The following is a 22,323-nucleotide window of genomic DNA, read 5'->3' as shown; positions in this document are numbered from 1 at the left end:
AAATATTGAACTTTGACTGACCTACATGTTCCCGCAAAAAGCTTTTGTCTGAAAGTAAACTACAGGGATGGGGCTGCTTTATGATTTACGCTGAAGAGCCATCATAGCAGCGAATTACAGTTGACATGTCTTCAAATGAGCACCTGGGGAAATAATTATGACCGCTTCCAACGTGGCTTTAGACGCGGTCCTCTGTTGCTCATTATCATCACTTGTGCCGTATGATTGCACTCACCAGTCCTCTTTGGGATTTTCATGTGTATTTACATTCCTTCATGGCCATTTCATGTGCTGCACGGGAAACAATATAAGCATCTCGCAAAGATTGCACTCTTTGGCTCTCGTGACAACGTTTGTGAGGACGATAAAACACCTCAGGGTCGTCAAAGAAAGGATGAGTGAAAAATTATTAATATACGGTTCTTGTTCTGCTTGAGTTGCGAAAGGCGCGTCTTATGAATAACAAATAGATGCAGAATAAATATTTAATCAAAAGCCCGGTGAAAACATATGAAAGACGCCAAAATGGAGTCGACAGTGACAACTATGACACATGTACAGTGGGGAAATTATAATGAGGAAAATAACATGAAAGTCACTGTCACATTGCCTTCACATGAGCACTACGCCTTCCATCTTGCCGTCATGTCTCTTTCTTTTTTCTGTCTTTCTCGTGCATGTTAGGTTCCAATATGGTATGAACTACAGTAATAGCGCCAAGGTAACGCCTATATGACATAATCAACACGTGCAATGGATGCAGTAAGGATGATTCAACCCCTCTCAGCGCGGCTGTAGAAGAATAAAAAAATAAAACTCAGGGAACATTGTGTAGGCGGTAACTAGGCAACAGACATAAAGGCCGGACAGTTTACTTATGTTCCCCATAAGTATGCGAGCTTTAAGAGTTACGACAATTCCGTCCATGCTCGAAACAAGACGCCCTGTGGGTGACTAGAACAGGTGACACTGATGTATTCATTCATTCATTCATTCATCTTCCTAACCGCTTGATCCTCACTAGGGTCGCGGGGGGGTGCTGGAGCCTATCCCAGCTGTCTTCGGGGAGTAGGCGGGGGACACCCTGAATCGGTTGCCAGCCAATCGCAGAGCACACAGAGACGAACAACCATTCGCACTCACACTCACACCTAGGGTCAATTTAGAGTGTCCAATCAGCCTGCCACGCATGTTTTTGGAATGTGGGAGGAAACCGGAGCACCCGGGGAAAACCCACGCAGGCCCGGGGAGAACATGCAAACTCCACACAGGGAGGCCGGAGCTGGAACCGAACCCGGTACCTCTGCACTGTGAAGCCGACGTGCTAACCACTGGACTACCGGGCCGCCCGACACTGATGTAAAGTGTATTTATTTGCACTCTGTGCTTAGTTACTGTTCAAAAGGCCTGCATTGAACATGCAGCTCATTTGACACTTTTTCCAAGACTGTGATTGATGAATGGCATGTAAAGGTACAACACTATTTTTCATTTTAAATGGACTACTTAATCAATTTTTAATGAATCTTTGGAACCAAATACTCATTATTTTTCGTACCTGTGCAGTGGGTTTCCAAACTTCGATACACCACAAAAAAATGGGCGTTGTGAATGAATAAAAACAAAATTGCTAGGTATTCTTTTTTTCATTCATTCATCTTTCAAACCGCTTGATCCTCACTAGGGTCGCGGGGGTGCTGGAGCCTATCCCAGCTGTCTCCGGGCAGTAGGCGGGGGACACCCTGAATCGGTTGCCAGCCAATCGCAGGGCACACAGAAACGAACAACCATTCGCACTCACACTCACACCTCGGGACAATTTAGAGCGTCCGATTAGCCTGCCATGCATATTTTTGGAATGTGGGAGGAAACCGGAGCACCCGAAGAAAACCCACGCAGGCCCGAGGAGAACATGCAAACTCCACACAGGGAGGCCGCAGCTGGAATTGAACCCGGTACCTCTGCACTGTGAAGCTGACGTGCTAACCACTGGACTACCGGGCCGCCCTGCTAGGTATCCATAGGTGTCAAACTCAGGCCGTGGAGGGCCGCTGCCCTGCATGTTTACCAAGTCTCCCTGTTGCAACACACCTGATTCAAATGAACAGATCATCAGCAAGCTCTGCGGAAGCCTCACATTGAACCTGTTCATTTGAATCAGGTGTGTTGCAACAGGGAGACTTGGTAAACATGCAGGGCAGCGGCCCTCCAGGACCTGAGTTTGACACCTATGGTTATCCAAAATTAGGTTTTAAATCATGAAAAAAAAAAAACACTTCTCAGCTCTGCGGCATTTCCGCTGAACACATTGAATCCCACACCAGGCCCACTCGTCAATCGGTTACGTTTGTTTGTCGAGCATCTGTCTTATGCCTACACATCCCAATATGTTTGAGCCGTGAAAATATCCACTTTGTGAATATTTCCCAAGGCTTTTCCACGCCGCAACGAGAACTGCTAGCCATCAGCTAGCTTATGGGCTAACAAGCCGTTGGACGCTGTGGACAGCCAGTGGGCTTGTCCAGTACATCTTGCTTTACGCCGAGCTTGGTGCTGTGTCACTGCGCAGGTCCACATACCAGAGACAATTCAGGGAAAGTTACTCATTAATTAAGCACATTTCAGTAGCCATGTACTGCGTGGCTAATGTGACATTTGACCACATTCTTCCTGCTAGATCTGTGCCTACAATGTTTAAGTTTTTATGTTTTGTCGTAGCTTGAATAAGACAAAGGACGTCACACTTGGGAATTTGTAAAACAACACTGAGCTGTTCTGTAAATTGAGGCATTTAGGAAAGATACATTTCCAGGGTGTAGCTAGCTAGCTAACTAAAAACTGGAGGGACAAACGGCCCAAGTATTGGACAACTAAGTCAACAAAAACGCTCTTTTCTTATATAGTGCGGGACAGATGACTCCTGGGTCGGGCAGGTGCATCACTGGGCTCCGTTTTAACCACACACACCCTAACAAAGTTGGAAAGTGACATGGTAAAAACACAGCTAGCCTATAATGTATGTAGAAAGAAAGCTCACAATTGTCTTTCCAGAGTCTTTCACATTTTTTCCAAAATAATTATATTGAACCGTTAACATTGTATAGTCAAAGAGAGCAAGAAATTTTGAACACTTTCCATTGGTCAATAATTTCTCAAAATACCAGAACTGATTGGGGACTGACCAAGGCTATAATTTGAGGAAAAAAATGTGAACTTGACCCGTTTGATTGGTTTAAATTTGGAAAATGTCCTTGTCTTTGCATCCATTGATTTCCCCACCGACGATGAGAGGAAACACCTTGGACACCCCTGGTTTTTAGTATCTTAATTTCAAACACTGCGCGAGATACTCTTCCAGTAAATAAGCCCGACAACCACCAGGAGGCTACAGAGCAACACGCACTGAGGGAAAATAGAGTCTGTGCCAAAATGAGGGGTGAAATGCAGGGCAAGACACGAGCAGCCGTAATCTACCACGGAGTCCTTTAACCTCATCCCCGTGTCTGTTTTTTCATGTCTATTCAGCAGCGGCAGGCTGATTGCGGTTACTACCGCATGTATAATTATCTCTCTGTAGGCAGTAAATTACAGAGAGACAATACAGTTAGCGCAAGAGTGAACGAGATTTTAATTGGCTGGCAATGACAAAAAAAGATATATGTCAAATGGGCCTGATGAAATTATTAAATGCATGTTGGACTGATCATGAAATGTATGTCCAGACAAGGCTCAACGACACACTAAAATGGGCTTCTACCTACTCTGTAAGAATGGTCGCAATTCATTCTTTGGTGTCCGGTGTGGTTGACAACATTGTTTGATCTGCACTACTTATCAGAATTAAGCAAATAATACTCTGCAGCTGTTATTGAAGCCTTTTCATTTTTAAGGTGGTGGTGGGTGTGTGTGTGTGTGGGGGGGGGGGGGGGGTGCATTCTACCGCCCCTCTGTCTTCTCTCACTGCTTTGATGCCAGCACCAAATGGCACCAGAACATAATTACAGAACACCGCAGCACATTTAGCAGCGAAGGAGTCCGATATTTCTCTCGGGAGTTAGTGTGGCTCCTGAGAAACTGACTTGGCCACAGACGCGGTTACAAATGAATATGCCGTTGTGGTTGGCTGAGTGTTAAAAGACATTGTCCTTATCGTAATCAGCGACTTAATTGGTCGGGCTGAAGGTACAGCTTGCTGTGATTAATATTCATGCCCTTACTAGTTAGATAATACATTATACGGATATGTAATTATGTTAAGGCAACTTTCTGACTTCAAGACCCTTTACATGTGTTAAATGGTCGCATTGATAGATCCACACAGTTATTATGCAGCACAAGAGAAATTGGAATCATATCATCGAACGAGCGGTCCTCAAACTTTTTACTCCAAGTACCACCGGAAAAAAAAAAATTAACTCTACAAGTATACTGTTGCAGATTAGACCTGAGTCTTCACTATTGAACGCGACACTTTTTTGGGATTCTTTAGTGAGACAAATGAAATATTGATAGATTTGACAGGTGTTTGGATTGAGACCGCAATGGTGAAATCGCACCAAAGATGGAATTACATTTTACCAAATGAAAAAGGAATCTCGTGAAAACATGCGGAGCTGAAAAGGGGAGAACAAACTTCCTAGCAAGCAATACACATTAATTATTTTCCGTTTTTTTTTTCCTGAGAGCCGAGCGTTAAAAGGCCGCCAGCCGATATGCCGTTAATCGTCAGTGGCAAGTGAGACAAGTCAGTTGTCATCTTTACGGTGACAAAGTGCCAGTGTGCTGCGGGCCATAATTGTGCATTCACACTCACATCCTGCTCTCTTGCTCTGACTTGGGTTGTGTTTTCCATGCAAGCCCAAGTCACACTCTCATTTACATATTCTCTGTTGCTGCCGTCAGATAATCGAGATTGGAGTATAATGTTTTCCGAGCAACCCAGCTGCGGAGATGATAAGAATGATTAGTACTTCCTCACAGGAGGCATTGTTTTTGATGGCTTCACGGTTAAAAGCAGTTGGCAAAAACTGCGACGCGAACGCGTTAACTAATTCCAGTTGCAAACTTGCCGTATTTTAATGCCTTTTGATGGTATTGCAAGAATGTTTATTGCCATTCCCATCATTGTAAGAGAATGTTGGCCTGGTGTTTGTCTTCAATATCCATCACTGGTAGCGAACCTCAAGCTTAACTTTTGAAATTTCACGTTTTTTTTAAACGGTGAATTTCTAAAAACGACCATATTTTCCACACTATATGGCGCACCTAAAAGCATTCAATTTTCTCAAAAGTCGACGGTGCGCCTTATAATCCGATCTGCCTTATATGTGGATCAATATTCTGATTTCTTGGAGGCGGTATTTTAAAGTTCTATAGAGTGCTTTGTTAATAGCTGCAGCGGTTGAGAAAGCTTGATATAAATAAAGCTGTATTGAATTGTATTGTATTCCCTTTAGTGTAGCTGCATCTAGTGGATGCATAATGCAACCGCAGCCACTATTGTAGCTTCTATTCTATGCGCCTTATAATACGGTGCGTCCAATATATGAAAACAATCTTAAAATAGGCCATTCGTTGAAGGTGCGCCTTATACTCCGAAAGGCCTTATAATGCGGAGAATACGGTACATTATCCATCTGAGATCACGCAAAAATTGGGCTAGCCTTAAGGCGTGACTCCACTGCAGTCCTTGCAGAGGCACCAGAGCAAGCAGCATATCGTGCAGTCTTGACGATTCTCAATGAATTTCCAAGCACATAATGCATTGTCACCACCGTATTGGCGGCACGCATTTCAATCAAGCTACGATGGCCTCCTCTCTTACGGGACGATAGACGACACGATTTGTGCATCTTTATCTATGAACCTCGCTTTTTGCATTGGGGCAGAGTCCTGCTGGCAAAAGAAAACAGATTTCCCCAAACAGTTCCCACAAATGCTGGAAGCACGCAGGGGGGTCCCGTAATTTCGAATCACTTGTAAATACATTTGTGTACAGTTGCAATAACTCTGAAAGGCACCGCAAGGGCCGATTAAATGAAAGACGATGGCGGTAGTACACTGATGAGCACCCACATGCCGTGTGGAATTAAACGTGCGAAAGGAAGAATGAGTCAGCTCTGAAGCAACAGACACGATTAACGTGACATAACATGTGAAGAAAATAAATATGAATGCGGTTCAGCCGGTGCAAATCAACGACCGATGAAATGAGAAGTTTTTAAGTGCGCTTGAATCTCCTTTCGGTGTTCTAAAGACCAGAGCTCAAAACCTTCACATCAAAGTGGGCAGGATGAAAAGAGCAGCGTTCACAGGGCTGACAGTCAAAGGATGGAATATACATCATATATCAGAGAGAAGGACTCCAAATGAGGCTAATTTGCCTGCATGAGTTGGACTCAAAGTGCGAAAGGAACGTCAGAACTTTTTCAGCGGTCACCTAAGCTAACCCCGCCATGTGAATGTCGCAGTCTTCACTTTTTTTGTCTACACCCTCTTCTGTTGCTGTTGTTGCCCTTTTCAAACATTTGATTCGCCGAAAACACAACTTTGCAAATGCAGTCAGAAAATATTTGCTTCCATTGTGCGTCAAATGTCTTCATGTATTCACGATGAGTTTTCAATACGGGTATGCAAGGCTGCGGGGCATCAGTCCCTTTCTGAATAAAAATAGAAAATGTGGTTCATTATTCCAGCCTGAATTGTTTTTAAAATCAGAATGCTTCTGTCACAAAAAGTTCATGTCAGCGATTTAAAAAAAAATAAATTGCACTTATTGTGAGCCAATCACAGCTACAAGCAAATCGTAACATCCGACTGTCAGAGATGGAAAACCTCCATTTTCCATTTAAGAAAAGCTCACTTTAACCCTTTCATGCACCCGTTAACCAGATAACATAAGCTGTCTACTGTCGTAACCACTGTCCCTGCAAGGGTTAAATGAAGAATAATGTCCACCCCCACTTGTCCCGTTGATTACATCCTGGTCCTCGTAGCTATCTCGGTATCTCTCTGTATGGAGCAGCCCAGTCTTTGGTAAACTTTCATTTGCATGATTATTTCTCCTTACGATTTCAGGAACATTTAACAAGAGAGGCTCCACTCTATTTTGCTCTCTTCACGGCAGTCAGCCACGTCAAAATGTGTCGCTTTCATCCATCTTCGCCACCTTCCCACTGTATGTCAATTTCACAAGGTGGTAATGTTCCTTTATCATCGTGTTTGTGTCGAATAACAACCCCCGCCCCCACACAAAAATGCCAGTTTGATGCATAGAAATACTTCTATTAACAATGTAATAGCCATGGCCAAATAATAATCCCCCCCCCCCCCCCCCCCCCCAGAGTCTTCATTGAAAAGTCAGAGTTGAATTTTTCCTGGTGAAGACACCGACTGCTACATTTTTGCAGGCGGCAATTGCGGTAATCACACATCTAAATGCTGAGCATGAAAGTTTCCCACCAAACACGTCATCTCAAGACTGGTCACATGGAAGCTTTTGATTACTCCAGTGCAGGAAATATCAAGTTCTAGTTCAGGAAAGGCTTTGTAATGATGAAGTAGAATTTGTTTAGTTTGATCCTGTTCAGTGGTTAAAAGCTAGAAAAGCAAAGATTTTCTATAGCACGGATAGAATGGAATTTTCCAATGATAGCTGCCGCTACAAAGTGAAGAAGATCCAATAGATAGAACAACACTAAAGGGAATACAATACAATACAGCTTTATATTTATATAACTTTCACAATGTACCGTATTTTACGCAATATAAGGCGCTTTGACGTTTAAGGTGCACATTCAATAAATGGTCTATTTTATAACTGTTTTCATATATACGTCGCACCGTATTATAAGGTGCATGGAATAGAAGCTACAATAGTGGCTGCAGTTGCTACGCTTGTAGGAATACAAAACAATACAATGCAGCTTTATTGATACAGGGCTTTCACAACCGCTGCAGCTGTAAAAAAGCGCCTTACAGAACATTTAAAACACTATGTCCAGGAAATCAGAATATTGATCCATATATAAGGCGTATCGGATTATAAGGTGCGTTGTGGGCTTTTGAGAAAATTGAATGTGTTTAGGTGCACCTTATAGTGCGGTAAATATTGCATTTCCGACACAGTGTAGCGTCCAGCACAGTATGCAAATGGAAGCTGCCGGTGTTCCGAAGGTGTTGTTTGAAAGAGCGAAATGAATCGGCAGGGAGCGGAAATTAAATACAAGTTGTCATTCCCGGCAACACTTCTCACAACATCCTTTATGCAGTTTTGAGGTGTCGTTTGCCCACTGCAACTTTCACACTTGCATATCATTTCCAAAGACAGCGGCGACGACAGACAGATATGAAGATGAATTATTATTATGCTCTCTTTGTGAGGGACTGCTGTGATACACCAGAATCAAGATAAACAAAACACACAAGCACTTTACAACTGGGGAAAATAAGCAGCACTACAATATGACAGACAGGACTGATGAGCTAATATGAGCGGGCAGAACCGGAGAAGTTGCGCTATTTGTTGGCTGAGAAAACCAAAGGAAGTGACGGGTAGGGCTGATAAGATGATGCGATCCAGGTCGAGAAACATACTGACTGGCAAAGAGCTAATTGGCTGGGAAGGAAAGGCAACAGAGCCGTTTGGACAGATCAATTAAAAAGATACAGTTTGGAGAACTTGAGGACTGGCAGGGACTTGATTGAACGAGGAAGGATCTCAGTAACGTTGAGGCAGCAGCTACACCAGACCACCAGATTAAAACGGGCGAAAATTTGAATCTGGATCCAAAGGTGAGTATTTCCGAGCTAGATTTACTCCATCACGTGACTTTGTTGAGAAATGATACTTTCCGTCGTTTTCAGAGCTCTCAAACTTAATTGTACGAATCATGCTTGGTTGGCCTTATAATCCGATGTGCCTTATATATGGATCAATATTCTGATTTCTTGTAAGTTGTATATTCAATGTTCTGTAAAGCGCTTTGTTCCAACTGTAGCGGTTGTGAAAGCGCTATAGAATAAAGCAGTATTGTATTTTATTCCCATTAATGTAGCGCCATCTAGTGGATGCATAACGCAATCGCAGCTACAATTGTAGCTTCTAAAATATGCGCCTTCTAATGCGGTTGCACCCTATATATGAAAACAGTTATAAATTAGTCCATTCATTGAAGGTGCGCCTTATACTCCGAAGCGCCTTACAGTACGGAAAATACGGGATGTCCCAAAGCAAATATTTTTATTCTATTGTTTAACAGCCATGCAAAGAGTACTAAATTCATTGTCCGAATAAGGCAAGGCAGGTTAACATACAAGTCTCCACAATGGGGGGAAAAAAAACACACACATACACACACACACACACACATGGTCTGGCGAATTACTGATTCCTGCAATATATGAAACACGTTTTAACATGGAAACTAAAATAAAATAGTGCAGTGTGAAATTCCAGAAAGTGTTAAACAAATGAACACTTTCTTCTGACACAAATTCCTCTGTAGTTTGTTTTAGGGAAGTATCCAAGTTCTGTTGCATGAACTGCAACATAATACCATTTATTCAACATTAAGTTACACGTAAATACAAATATAAAAACCTATCGACAAAAAAAAAGCCAACATCAAGATTTTAGGACAGCAACCAGCCTCTATTTTGAGGCCCGCCCACTTTCATTCCTCCACAGGGAGCGAAATGGTTCGAATACAACACCAATTGATCCTTGCGCCGTACCACGCCGCATCCTTCTAACATGCATTGAAAGCGTCTACCATCTGCTCGAGTCCATCTGGCTGTGACGCAGAATCCAAACACAAGATGGTTAACCCGTGTACCTACGTTTCTTTAAATCGATGTGCTAAAAAAAATAACATGACGACTCCATGTGACAGTAGACCAAGCGGAAAATAATTTTTAAATAGCATTTCTTGCTATTTATTTTCAATGACTAATTTATGTGTTGTTAGTATCACGAACTGTATGTTATCCTCACATGAGGAGCACTGAGGAGCCCAGTCGCCGTTTTATAATCAGCTGTAATGTGGGTGCTTTTTTCTGGCACATTTTCAATAAGTCTTTCTGCTCCACACCTCCTTGAAAAATTATATTTGCAGGGAATCTTTATGACAAATTATGTTGAGAGTGTGATGACTCTGACAAGGGTTCATAGATCTTTATTTGGTGCTTGGATTTCATGCCCGTGTGTGTTTTAATGTAGGTAAGTTTTAGTGGAGATGTTTATATGGCTGGAGGCAGATGGACCAACAAACAGAAAATAAGCAGCAGGCGGGCGGGAACTGAATAACTTCTTTTTTCTATTTTTTAATGAGTAAGGGAGGATAAACAAAGGGAAGACGAATTCCTCCGAGGTCGGTAGAACAAAATAAAAGTTGGTTCAAGAAAGACTGGAACAATGGAAATAAATTACAGCTGAGCTAACTTCCACTTCGGACCCGTGGGAAAACCAAAGGGCGAGCAGGGGGCTGAAACGCGATGAGGATCGCTGGAGAGTCCACAGGCCTGGGGGGTTGTGGGTTGGGGGGAGCAAACCCTTGACATGGTTGGAAGAACACAAGAGGAAGCTATGTGTCGAAAAGAAAAACTGGGTAGACGGCACAATGTGAGACGGGCTGGATAGTAGGTGAATGAAAGCGATTCTAATGTGAGTAATTTCCCTCAAGTGAGAAGAAACCCGGGCCACATGGGTGCCGAACTTGGACAATTGGACTTCATTTGAATCATTTGCTCTTTTCAAATCAAAGTCTCGAGAGGACTGCTTACCGGATAGCTTATCTCAAGAGATTATCGCTTGGTGTGATATTTGTTCAAATTGATTTTACCCGCCCGCTATCTGCTCGGAAAAGAATCACAAATAAATGCTGAAGCCGTTTGATAATTACCAGCATCAATATGCGCGTTAGCGTATTCGGAGGTGACCTGGCGCTCGTACATTTTCCACAGGCAAAACCGTTCAGCAACTAATTTGAGTTAGCGTTATGCATGCGTGTTTGAGTTAGCGTTGTGTGTTCACCGCAAGATTTATACAAGCTAATGCGAAAACGGTGAAAAGACAGGAGGATTCCTGGAGTTGATAGGTTGAGAAAACAAAGAAAACGGAACAGGCGAAACTGAGGAATTGCTGAGAGAACCCGCGGGCAGGCAGAACTGATTAAGCTAACGCAACAGGGGTAGGTAGAAGGACACGAGAAATGTGCGGTAATCAATTCACCGAGGAAACGAAGCCAACAGCCAAACAAGACTGCTTACTTGTGAATGATACTGTTTGAAAAGTACAAGGGCGGGCAGTGTATTGAAAGAAAACAGGGCAGAGAGAGCTGGTAAGCTAACGTGCGACAGGAGGGTTGACGCGTCAAATGTTTGCGGTGTGTTCATTGGCAGACCAAAGGAAGGAATCAGTGGAGTGATAAACTGATGAGATACAAATGGGAGAACGTGAAATAAAAATGGAAATTTGATTTTTGGGAGGGGGGGGGGGGAATGTCCTCCTGTGTCATCAAGTTAGCTTCCTCCCGTCTTCCATTGTGTCAACGCCAGCTGCGGCTCTTTTCAGAAGTCCTCAATAATGAGTCTCCTGGCTCATTTACGGCGGCGCAATGGTTAGCGCTTGAGTCCTGATCTTTTTTTCCAGACAATCGGCACTTAGGCCAATAGGGATCGAATGGGAAGAACATCTACCCATCGCGTCAATCAATTTAGCATTTTCATGCCATTCAGAACCAAGAAAAAGATCCCATAACAGATGCGCGCCGTTATCCTCATTGTCAAAATCAGAGAAACCAGCTGAGACATGCCGTCTCTTGATAAATACGTCGTTTTCCATATTTCACTCATTCTTCCGCCGTGGCGAGCTTCTTCCAATGACAACCTCTTTTTTATTTATTTTTTCTCACAAGGACATCGCCCGAGTTTCCCTTCTGCTCCCGCATCTTGTTTACAAGAGAGCACCTGTCATGGAAAATATACTGTAGCTTGGTTTACGGCACTTAAATTTATGAGCCACCCAAATATTTTGTTCTGTTTTTTTCTTGGTGGGGCAGACATCATTAACCAAATGGAGCGCAACATGTGATGACAATTCTCCGAGGTGTGGGGGCAACACCGCCTATCGCCTTGTATATGGAAAACGTGACAAATGCAATCTTCAGAATTTTTCATTCCTTGCAGGCCATTTTAAAAGTTTGTCTCTGTGCAACCGGTTGTTTACATCTTTGGAAAGAAAAAAGACATGTTTATAGATTGTTATAGAGACTGTAAATAAAATGTTCTTAATTCATTTTCCCATGGCGGTCAATTTAACTGAGAGGTGCTGACTGTGTTGATGTCTGTAGGCAGTAGACTGCTGCTGAGGTTTTTTACGCGCATTGCGAGACATTAAAGTCAATACTATTGAGATGGGCGACAGAATGTTTTTTTTCTTTCTTTTCTTTTGAAAAGTCGGTTATGCAGGCCAGAAGTTTAGGTACCGCATTTTCCACACTAAAAGGCGCACCTTCAATGAATTGCCTATATTATTTTTTCATAATGCACCACATTATAAGACGCAATCTACAATGCATCCACTAGATGGAGCTACACTCAAGGAAACACCAAGAGAACGATCAGATATCAGTAAAACTATAACATTGACTCGTTAACGTTGAACTCTCTTGCCGCTGCTCTATTTCAGTGTTCAACTGCGTAACTGAAGTTTTGACTCTGCGTTGTCAGCATATCTCGAGCAAGGAACCATTTTGGGGTCGAAATATGACCGTAATGACCATACACAAGGCGCATCGGATTTTAAGGTGCGCTGTGAGCGTTTAAGAAAATGTAAGGCTTTTAGATGCGCCTTTTAGTGCGGAAAATATGGTACAGTACACCTTCGCAGTATCATAACGCTTCTCGATACGGCACGAACGTGAATTTGTGAAATACGCATCACAACGGAGGACCCGAGGTGCATTGTCACAAGTCTTTTCTGCTTATCTATTTTATTCAGCTGTTTCTGTTGTGTTTTATTGTTTCGGGCTTCCGGTTGCCCTGAGGTGCTGACAATCAGGTGCTTGAAAAACGAGGCAATCTCAATGCAGAGCGATGTTGAGATGAGAATCTGTAACCGGTGGCACTCGCATACAGTAACTCCGCAGTCTGGGAGCAAACTCGAGCCTCCGAGATGATAAAGCCCTCTAATGCTGGCAAAGACTCCATCCATCCACTTTTTATAGCGCTTGCCCTCATTTGGGTCTCAAACGAGCTGGAGCCAACTGACTTTGGGCAAAAAGGTACACCCTGGATGGGCCACCAGCCAGTCAACACAGACAAATGCTCAAATTGGCGTTCGTTCACACGTCTGTTTGGGGAATATGAGGAAATAATGTCATGTCAGTCTGTTTTTGTTTTTCATCCCCAGCTGGAGTGAAGGGCGTTTCCCTCCAGCAGGCGTACCTGCTCCGCGTTTACCAATCAAGCCTGCCGCGGATTTAACGACTGCCAGGTTGTCGAGTCTCGTCAGATTATTGACCTTAAATCTGTCGTGCTTTAAGTGTCTTGAAAAATGAAAAAAGGCAGATGTGTGTAGCCATTTTACACCAAGATAAGTACTTTTTTTTAAACATTAAGTACATAGACAAATGTCAGTTAATGTCAGAGAATACAAGTAAATAATCTCTGTGCTAAGAAACCGGGAGCCCGTTTGCCAATCGGTAAATTTTAGAGTATCAAACCCAATCAAAACTGCCTACGCAGAGTTTGCGAAAGGCTGTTCCTGACAAAGCAGCTTCCAAAACACCCCGAGGTGCACAACGCGGCACACGCAATGATGAATATCACAGAAACTAACAACATCCTGAAGGGGAGGAAAAACAAAAGCTGTTATTTTGGACTCTGTCGATTGAGCTGGGATTTGAAGACCATCTCCTTGTGTTCTTGTGGCTACCAAGCTCACTTGACTCACTGCTTCCTACATTCATTGAGGTTTTATTTCCAAAGCCAAAATTTGTGAAAGTCAACCAAGCCGAACGGAGTGCGATATTTTTCATTTCTTTCATTTTTATGATTCGTGATGAGTTCAACACAATTTATAGTTTTGACGGCTTTCACCGATTTCGTTGTAGGATTGTGAGCCAGCTCATGCATCTCACAGGTCACACGTATACATCCAGGCCTTGCATGAAGGTTGAAACGTTGCCAGAAAGCACCGTAGCTCAATCAGCTAATGCGGTTCACGATTACATTTTAAAATTCTTCATTCATCCCAAAGGGGAAATTAGGACTATGCATTTCACATACAGTACATGAAGGCAGTAAAAATATGCGGAGGCGGGCAACTGCAGGTGAAGGGCAATTAATTCATCAGTTGATGACGAGGCTGGCAAGCCGCTATTGCCTTCGATCCTCTTCAACTGTATGAACTATGAACTCTTTTCTCAAGGTAATTGAACCCCGCCAATTCTGCAGCAACTCTACTGATATGATCATTTGAGAAATTGACATCTCTCGCTTGAACTATATTTATTTCCATCCCTGCTCACGTTACGATGGGGTTATTTATAAATCCCTTAACAATTTGGGTCCCGAATACATTCAAGAAATTCTGATTGAATGTAAAAGGTCTGGAGACTTCATTAATTCGTCAATTAGTGGAGGCCAGAGTTCAAAGCAAACACGGTGAAGCAGCACTCGGATGTTATGCTGCAAGCACGAGGTATAAGCTGCCAACAGAAGTGAAGGTCAGCCCCAGAGAAATCCGGGTTAAAAATGTCTTTTCAACCTTTTCAAATCAAATTCACGGTACGGTCTTTTAGTAATTTCAGAAAGCCACCTTTATTTCTTTCTTTACTTCAGAATCAGAATCATCTTTATTGGCTTAGTATGTAGAACACACAAAGAATTTGTCTCCGGTATAACACGCTGCATTAGTATCATCATAAAACCAGGACAAGACAAATAAGTATGTTTTGAAGTCTTCTAGTAATATGTTTAATGTTGTTCATGTACGTTTATTTTAAGATAATATTAGATAAGATATCCTTTATTCGTCCCACAATGGGGAAATTTACAATATTAAAAATATTAAAAACAAAAATATTTATTTTTGTTGTTGTTGTAATTTTGGCAAATCTGCTTTATTTGCTTTGCTTCTGAATGAGGTTCTTTCAAGTATCTATATTTAAAGTTGAGTTTTGATCACTGAAAAAATACTTTGGAACTCAATGAAAAATGAATCAATGAATGGTAACGGGTGAAGAAATGTTTTCTTGTACCTTTTGCCAGCTAAGAAAAGGGTATTTAATTGTTTTGCCTGTCACTGTATGTCTCTGGCATAGACAGATGAACAAAGTTGTATTGATAAGAATGAATAAAAATCATTGGACAAAACAAAGTGAAATTGCACACCTTCCCGTGCCACCCCTCCGATGATCTCTAACAGCACTCGTGTTTGCAATCACTCCTATTGTCCAAATGTGAAATTTTCAACTGCAATTATCTGAATGTCAATAGGGATATTAAAATGCCACCAGACAGAAGCACACCCATATTTATTGAAACGATTGGCCCAATGACATTAAACGTCAACTTGTCTCTCTTAAATGACTAATCACTGATGAATCCACGAGCAAGGATTCTTCACTTTGCTGTCTACTTTGCGCGACGGTAGCCACGTCTATGACAGAAGGTTTAGTTTGAACGATTTGTATCGATCCCGGTCGGCAAGTGGTAAAATGAGGGCGTAGATTTTTTTTTTTTTGGTGGTTCATTTAAAGTAAAGCATTCTTCATGTACATACAAGTGGTGGTTTGTTCCGTTACATCTTTGATGCATCAACGGAAGCCATGTGAATGCGCTTAATTGTGTCTGTGATCTGATGGAAGTTGCTCGGTAGATCTCACTCAATGTCACATGACACATTCGATCGCATTTGAACCAAGCGCACGCTCACTGACACGCGAATGGGCTACATCATCACCATCACCATCACCACAGATTTGTTGTGACACTTTAAAGGCTGGCATCTCTGCAGGGGTGTCATAACAACTTCTTTTATTTTTTAATGACAAGATTATTTTTTTTTTCGAATTCTCCGTGGATCTCCACTCAACTCCAACTTTGCATCCGGCACTTTCAGTGCAAAGCATGATTAATGAAAGAGATGTCAACTCTCTGAATAACATTAGCGCAGAGCCACTCTCACACATCTTCCACAGAAGTGACTTGAGACTTTTGTGGCGTAGACGTGATCGGTCTTGAAGATGAAAGATTTTTCCGAATTGAGAAAAAAAGAAATGGTGGTGTCAAATCGTGTTTCCTCATTGAAATGCATTCCATACCGGTTGCCAGCCAATCACGGGGCACACATAAACAAACAAACCATTCGTACTCGCAACCACACCCCCGGGGACAGTTCAGTTCCATTAACCTGCCATGCATGTTTTTTTTTAGAATGTGGGAGGAAACCAAAGTACCCGGAGAAAACCCACGCAAGCACTGAGAGAACATAGCCAGAGCCGGAATCGAACACCCTGTACCTCTGCACTGTGAGGCTGACGTGCCACCCTAATAAGAAAAGCAGCACTCAAAAGCATACACTAGAACTGACCGCACCCCCTGATGCCAAGGTATGAGAAAAATAATATTCAGTGATAATCGTTTTGCTCAATTTACTAACCCGGACCCTTAGTTTTTATTCGCTCAGATTGACGTAGCAACCTGCTGAACTCAGCCTAACAGTAGCATGCTGTCCTGCTCAGAGATAGGCAGGTTGCCAAGACATGGCAAGCTGGGAATTTGTTGTCAAGCAGCACCCGATCAGTCAAAATTCGAACGGACACATTCGTGAATTGACAAAGCGTATCCCAATTCCCGTGTCTGGCTGATCGAAAATGTGCCATTAAAAATGGGCGAAAGCACTCGGGAGAATGAAACGGCTGAAATGATATCGAAATTCACCGGCTGCTGATCATACCCTTCTGTTTCCATGGAGCCCCAAGCGCGCTCACACACACACACACACACACAATTTAGCATCCTCAAGCCGTTTGTAAATCCAATACTATTGGTAAGAGCTTATGACATTCATTTTATTTATTTTTATTTTTTACCAACAGTAAATAATTTGCAGGTTCATCCCGTGATAATAACTCATAAAATGAACATCAAACCATGAGGATTGCGCCCAACGAATCCCCCTTCCGCGTATCGACTCAATATTATTGATTTTTCTGTCATCAATGTCTTTCGCAACCACCCCCCCTGAGGTTTGCTGTGTCGGGCATTAGAGAGAAAAATGCGGGTTGATGCTCAACCGGACGTGTTCGTTCTGTAATTCGATGAAGGGAAAAAGACAATCATTAGGAAAAGGCCAGGCGATTTCAAGAAAAAATGTTGGAAAGTGACTGGAAAAACATTACTCTCGACATAGTTTAAAGACGCGGAATTTTCCTCAGAGACCATAAAAGAGTTACACCCCCTGCCTCTGATTTATATATTTATTTTAATTATTATTATTATTATTGCTCCAGTCATTGGTGGGGATTTTTTTTGGGGGGGAATATTCTCTTTAATTGTGCTTCACTTAATTAACATTAAAAAACGAAAATAAAATGGTCCTGCTCATCACATTTTAGTCCCAATTTAAAAATTCATTGACGTCAAGTGAATGTTTCTGTCATAGCGGGCTCAGACACCCTTAAGCCTTAATTAGCGCACACTTTGCGCAATGCCGCTTTGTGCATGACGAGATCGGTGTTGGGATGGAAACATAAACAGGAATGTTTTCATTAACCTCGCCTCCGAGGGGAGGCGAGGTAGCCACAGTCGGTGCCGGTCCAATCCCTGCCTGGATCGGGAGCGTTTGGAGTCGCAAAGGGCATCTGTCCGTAAAATCTAATATGGAAATGAGCCCGAAGGGAAAAAGAAATCGGCGAAGGGGACATTTGCGGAAAGTTCAACTAAAACACTGAATAGGGAAGAGCTGGGAATAAGAGGATTTGAAGCTTAATGATCTTTCCAGTTCCTTTTTTTTGGGGGGGGGGGGTCTTTTGCAAGCCCTGTAGTCGGAAGTAATATTGGAAGCTTTAATATAAATGAAGTAAGAAAAGCAAGTTTTAAAAAAAGAAAAAACACTTTTTAAAATTATTTTTCCTCCATTGAAGTCTTCTGCAGGTGCCCCCCCCCCCCCCTTTGAAAGCCAATAGTTGGGATTAATAACAGACAAAAATAAAATTGATTCCACTCCAATAGATTTTTCTGGTATGTGTACTTTACTTACAAGTATTTGACTGTCACTTCCTACATTTAACTCATTCACTCCCAAAGACGTTTTTACACGTCTTTTCAGACTGGGTCCAGAATTGGGTGGTACTGAATGAGTTTGAACACTTTGCACTTCTTACTTGGTCGGAAGAGGTTCGTTACATTTGTTCAAGCTCCGGAGAGTGGAAGAAAAAGATGGATAGAGAAAGAACTGATGTCACAGAGAGCTTGGTGACTTTGAAGGCGGAATGTGAAGTTAATTCGAAAAAATAGCTATTTTCTGTGGAGAGACGCGTGTGTTTTTTGTGTGTTTTTTTTAAATCAAAACAAACACTGAATATAATTGACACGAAAGATTCATTTTTACTTTCGAACGTCAGCGCATTTTTGACGAGCCATTTTTACAAACGTCCTACTTTTCTACTTCTACCGAACCAAAGGAGCTGATCAATACTTTACAGATTATTTTTCAACAGTAGTTGAGTATACCTGTACTTCTACTCAAATACAACATGGGCGTTTTTTTTTGCCACTTCTGTTGGAGGGCAATAAAAGCAATAAAGCATACAAGGTCGAAGTTTTGCGCTTTCAAACTGTACATAATAAAGCGGCCGAATATTTCTTTCTCAAAGCAAACAGTATGAAAGTAAGCCTCGACTTCTCTCTATCGGCTATCATCCCTGAAATATATATTTTTTTGGTCTTAAGTTGCTATTTATAAATCTAGTTTCTATATTTACTCCACAGTGCGCTTGACAGAAACAGCCCAGTTTAGTTTCACATCAATGATTCACTTTTGGGAATTGCACTCGAAACACACTGCCAATAACGATGACCTGTTGCATATACTGTAGCTATAAAAAAAATGTTCTGGAGTATGAAAGAAAGGAAGAAGAAAAAAAACCCAAAGCAGAAACCCACGGGGGAATATTTCAGTTTATCCAGATGGTCGCTCTGTGCCTCCTTCTTAGCGAGTGGAGCTAAAAGATGGATGGGAAATGTATCGCAACGCCTTCAACTTAAGCTACTGAGCCAACTCGTTTTCTAATCGCTGTTTCTCACGTCCTGATTCGGATGCAATCAGTATAATCATATAACAAGCATTCTGTAATCTGGCGATGCCTTGCTAATTAATACTGTCGTTTGAACCCTTTCGGGGACGGCGGTTACGACAGTGGACAGCTTATCAGATGATCAGGTTAAGGGTTAACATTATTGTCAATTTGGTTCGCATTGCCGGCAGTAAGTCGGAATCATTTCCAGTGGGGGTAAGACTCCGCCAAGGCTGCCCTTTGTCGCCGATTCTGTTCATAACTTTTATGGACAGAATTTCTAGGCGCAGCCGAAGCGTTGAGGGGGTCCGTTTTGGGGGCCTCAGTATTACATCACTGCTTTTTGCAGATGATGTGGTGCTGTTGGCTCCTTCAAACAGGGCTCTCCAACTCTCACTGGAGCGTTTCGCAGCTGAGTGTGAAGCGGTTGGGATGAAAATCAGCACCTCCAAATCTGAAACCATGGTCCTCAGTCGGAAAAGGGTGGAGTGCCCCCTCTGGGTCGGGGAGGAGATCTTGCCCCAAGTGGAGGAGTTCAAGTATCTTGAGGTCTTGTTCACGAGTGGGGGCAGGAGGGAGCGGGAGATCAATTGCGGACGTTGTATCGGTCTGTCGTGGTGAAGAAGGAGCTGAGCCAAAGGGCGAAGCTCTCAATTTACCGGTCGATCTACGTCCCAACCCTCATCTATGGTCACGAGCTATGGGTCGTGACCGAAAGAACGAGATCCCGGATACAAGCGGCCGAAATGAGTTTTCTCCGCAGGGTGTCCGGGCTCTCCCTTAGAGATAAGGTGAGAAGCTCGGTCATCCGGGAGGGGCTCAGAGTCGAGCCGCTTCTCCTCCACATCGAGAGGAGCCAGATGAGGTGGCTTGGGCATCTGATTCGGATGCCTCCTGAGCGCCTCCCCGGTGAGGTGTTACGGTCATGTCCCACCGGGAGGAGACCCCGAGGAAGACCCAGGACACGCTGGAGAGACTATGTCACCCAGCTGGCCTGGGAACGTCTCGGGATCCCCCGGGGAGAGCTGGAAGAAGTAGCTAGGGAGAGGGAAGTCTGGGCTTCCCTGCTAAAGCGACCCGGCCCCGGATAAGCGGTAGATGATGGATGGATGGATGGATGGATTATTGTCAATCGCGAGGCACATATACAGCAGACAAACAATTTAATTGACTTCAGTCTTGAACCTAACATGCTTGGTGACATATTGGGGGGGGGGGGGGGGTGCCACAGCAGCCTTTTGTTACCTGGCCAGCAGGACTGCTTGAACATGAAAAAAAAAATCATCATTGACATCACTGCTTGAACAGTTTCTCAAAGAGTTTTTTTTTATGTTCATAACGTCACCGTCATCGTTTCTCAACACGCACACATTTGAAGATTTGGTCTTTCAGATCCAAAGTCTATTCTGTATTTCTTACATAAGCCATGTGAAAGACCCACTTTCCTTCACATAACTCCAAGGCAATTTGTTTTCAAAGAAACAAAAGAAATATATATATATATATATATATATATATATATTTTTTGCTTGCAGATTTTAAAAGGAAGTGTTCGAGAACCAACACAACTCAAGGCCAAACAAAAATGCCGGTGTGGTTTTTGTCCCCCTTTCAAGTAAGACTGCATGAAAGAGGGAAAAAAAAAATCTTGCCGTTAATAAAAACTCGACGTGAAAAAAATTTTAAAAATAATTCAAGAGCCACTACAGTCCTGTAGGTGGCGTTAATTTTCATTGAAAGGGTACTAGTCACCTACCAACAAGTGAAGAAGTAGTCATCTGCTTCAAGGGGTGATAAGAATAGTTTAGTTTTGCCTTTCTTTAAATTCTCCTTGGCGCTTGTGTAAAAATATGACGACCACCGTCATGCATGATGCGAAAACTCATCTCAGCTAGCATGAACAGTTTTTTATTCTTTCTTTCTTTTATTTTTGTTGTTGTTATATTTGGGCTGCGCTGGTTGCAAAGTGAAGTAAGAACACTCTCATTCAAAGTCGTAAGACTCGCTCGCATTGTGTGGATTGCCAGCGGTGAACTTTTTGTCAAATTAGTGGACTCTTAGCGTCCCACCATTTCGCTTTTCTTCCCCTCGAGGTCACTATACTTCAAACCTCAGCAATGTAGTCCGAGTGATTCCAACCAGCGTGAGAAAAAGTGGGCAAAAGCGGGGCCGGTTATAATCCAAGACTACGCTCAGATAAATATAATTGTTTTATTTTGGGGGGGGTGGGGGTTGTCCAGTAAGAGGAAAACAAGCAATGGTCTAGCATGAAAAGAGGGAGAAGGGCAGGAGTTAGGAGCATTAGGTAGCCACATCGGAAGATCTTCAGGTTTCACTGCACTCGCAATGAGGTGGAACAAATACAATGTGTAGATAGATAGACAAGTATTATGGATCTCAGGGGAAAATATTGATACCTGTGACTTTCCTAGTATTTTGACATCAATGCAGTATTCTTAGATTACTCGATCATCTTTTGACTTAAACTTGATCCTGCTTGAATTTTGAGTGTGTTGGGCAAGTTTCCGGATATGTGTGCATTTTATTTCATGCAACCCTGACCGTGGACGGAATAATAAACAATGACTTCCCCGTTACAGAGTTAGTCACAAGCATGCGCGTGCGTATGCCCAGACCTCAATGCGATGTTGCGTCACTCTGGCTTCCCCAATGAAACATTTCTGGCTATGCTTCTGGTTGATTGGAAGCCAGTGAAATTGGATGAGGGACGGTGTGATATGCTGCCAGGGCTTAGTGCAGGTGAAGACCCTGGCAGCAGAGCCTTGGAAATATCCGAGCCTTTCCAGGGCTTCGTTGGCATCCCTATTTGGCAGGACACCGTCGCAGTAATGGCGACGGGTGGCAGTGAAGGCACGGTGAAGAGCAATTTCGAGAAAACTGAGATACCCATGGCATAGCATGTTTCACTGTTGTCTGTAGGTCCAATACTTGTCACTGTGTATCTGTCTAATGTCACGTTTTTGTGGGTAAAAGTGTCTTTAAAAAAAAACAAAAAAAA

Source organism: Hippocampus zosterae, chromosome 12 (assembly GCF_025434085.1).
Source record: "Hippocampus zosterae strain Florida chromosome 12, ASM2543408v3, whole genome shotgun sequence".
Lineage (NCBI taxonomy): Eukaryota > Metazoa > Chordata > Actinopteri > Syngnathiformes > Syngnathidae > Hippocampus > Hippocampus zosterae.
This window is presented reverse-complemented; position numbering follows the sequence as displayed.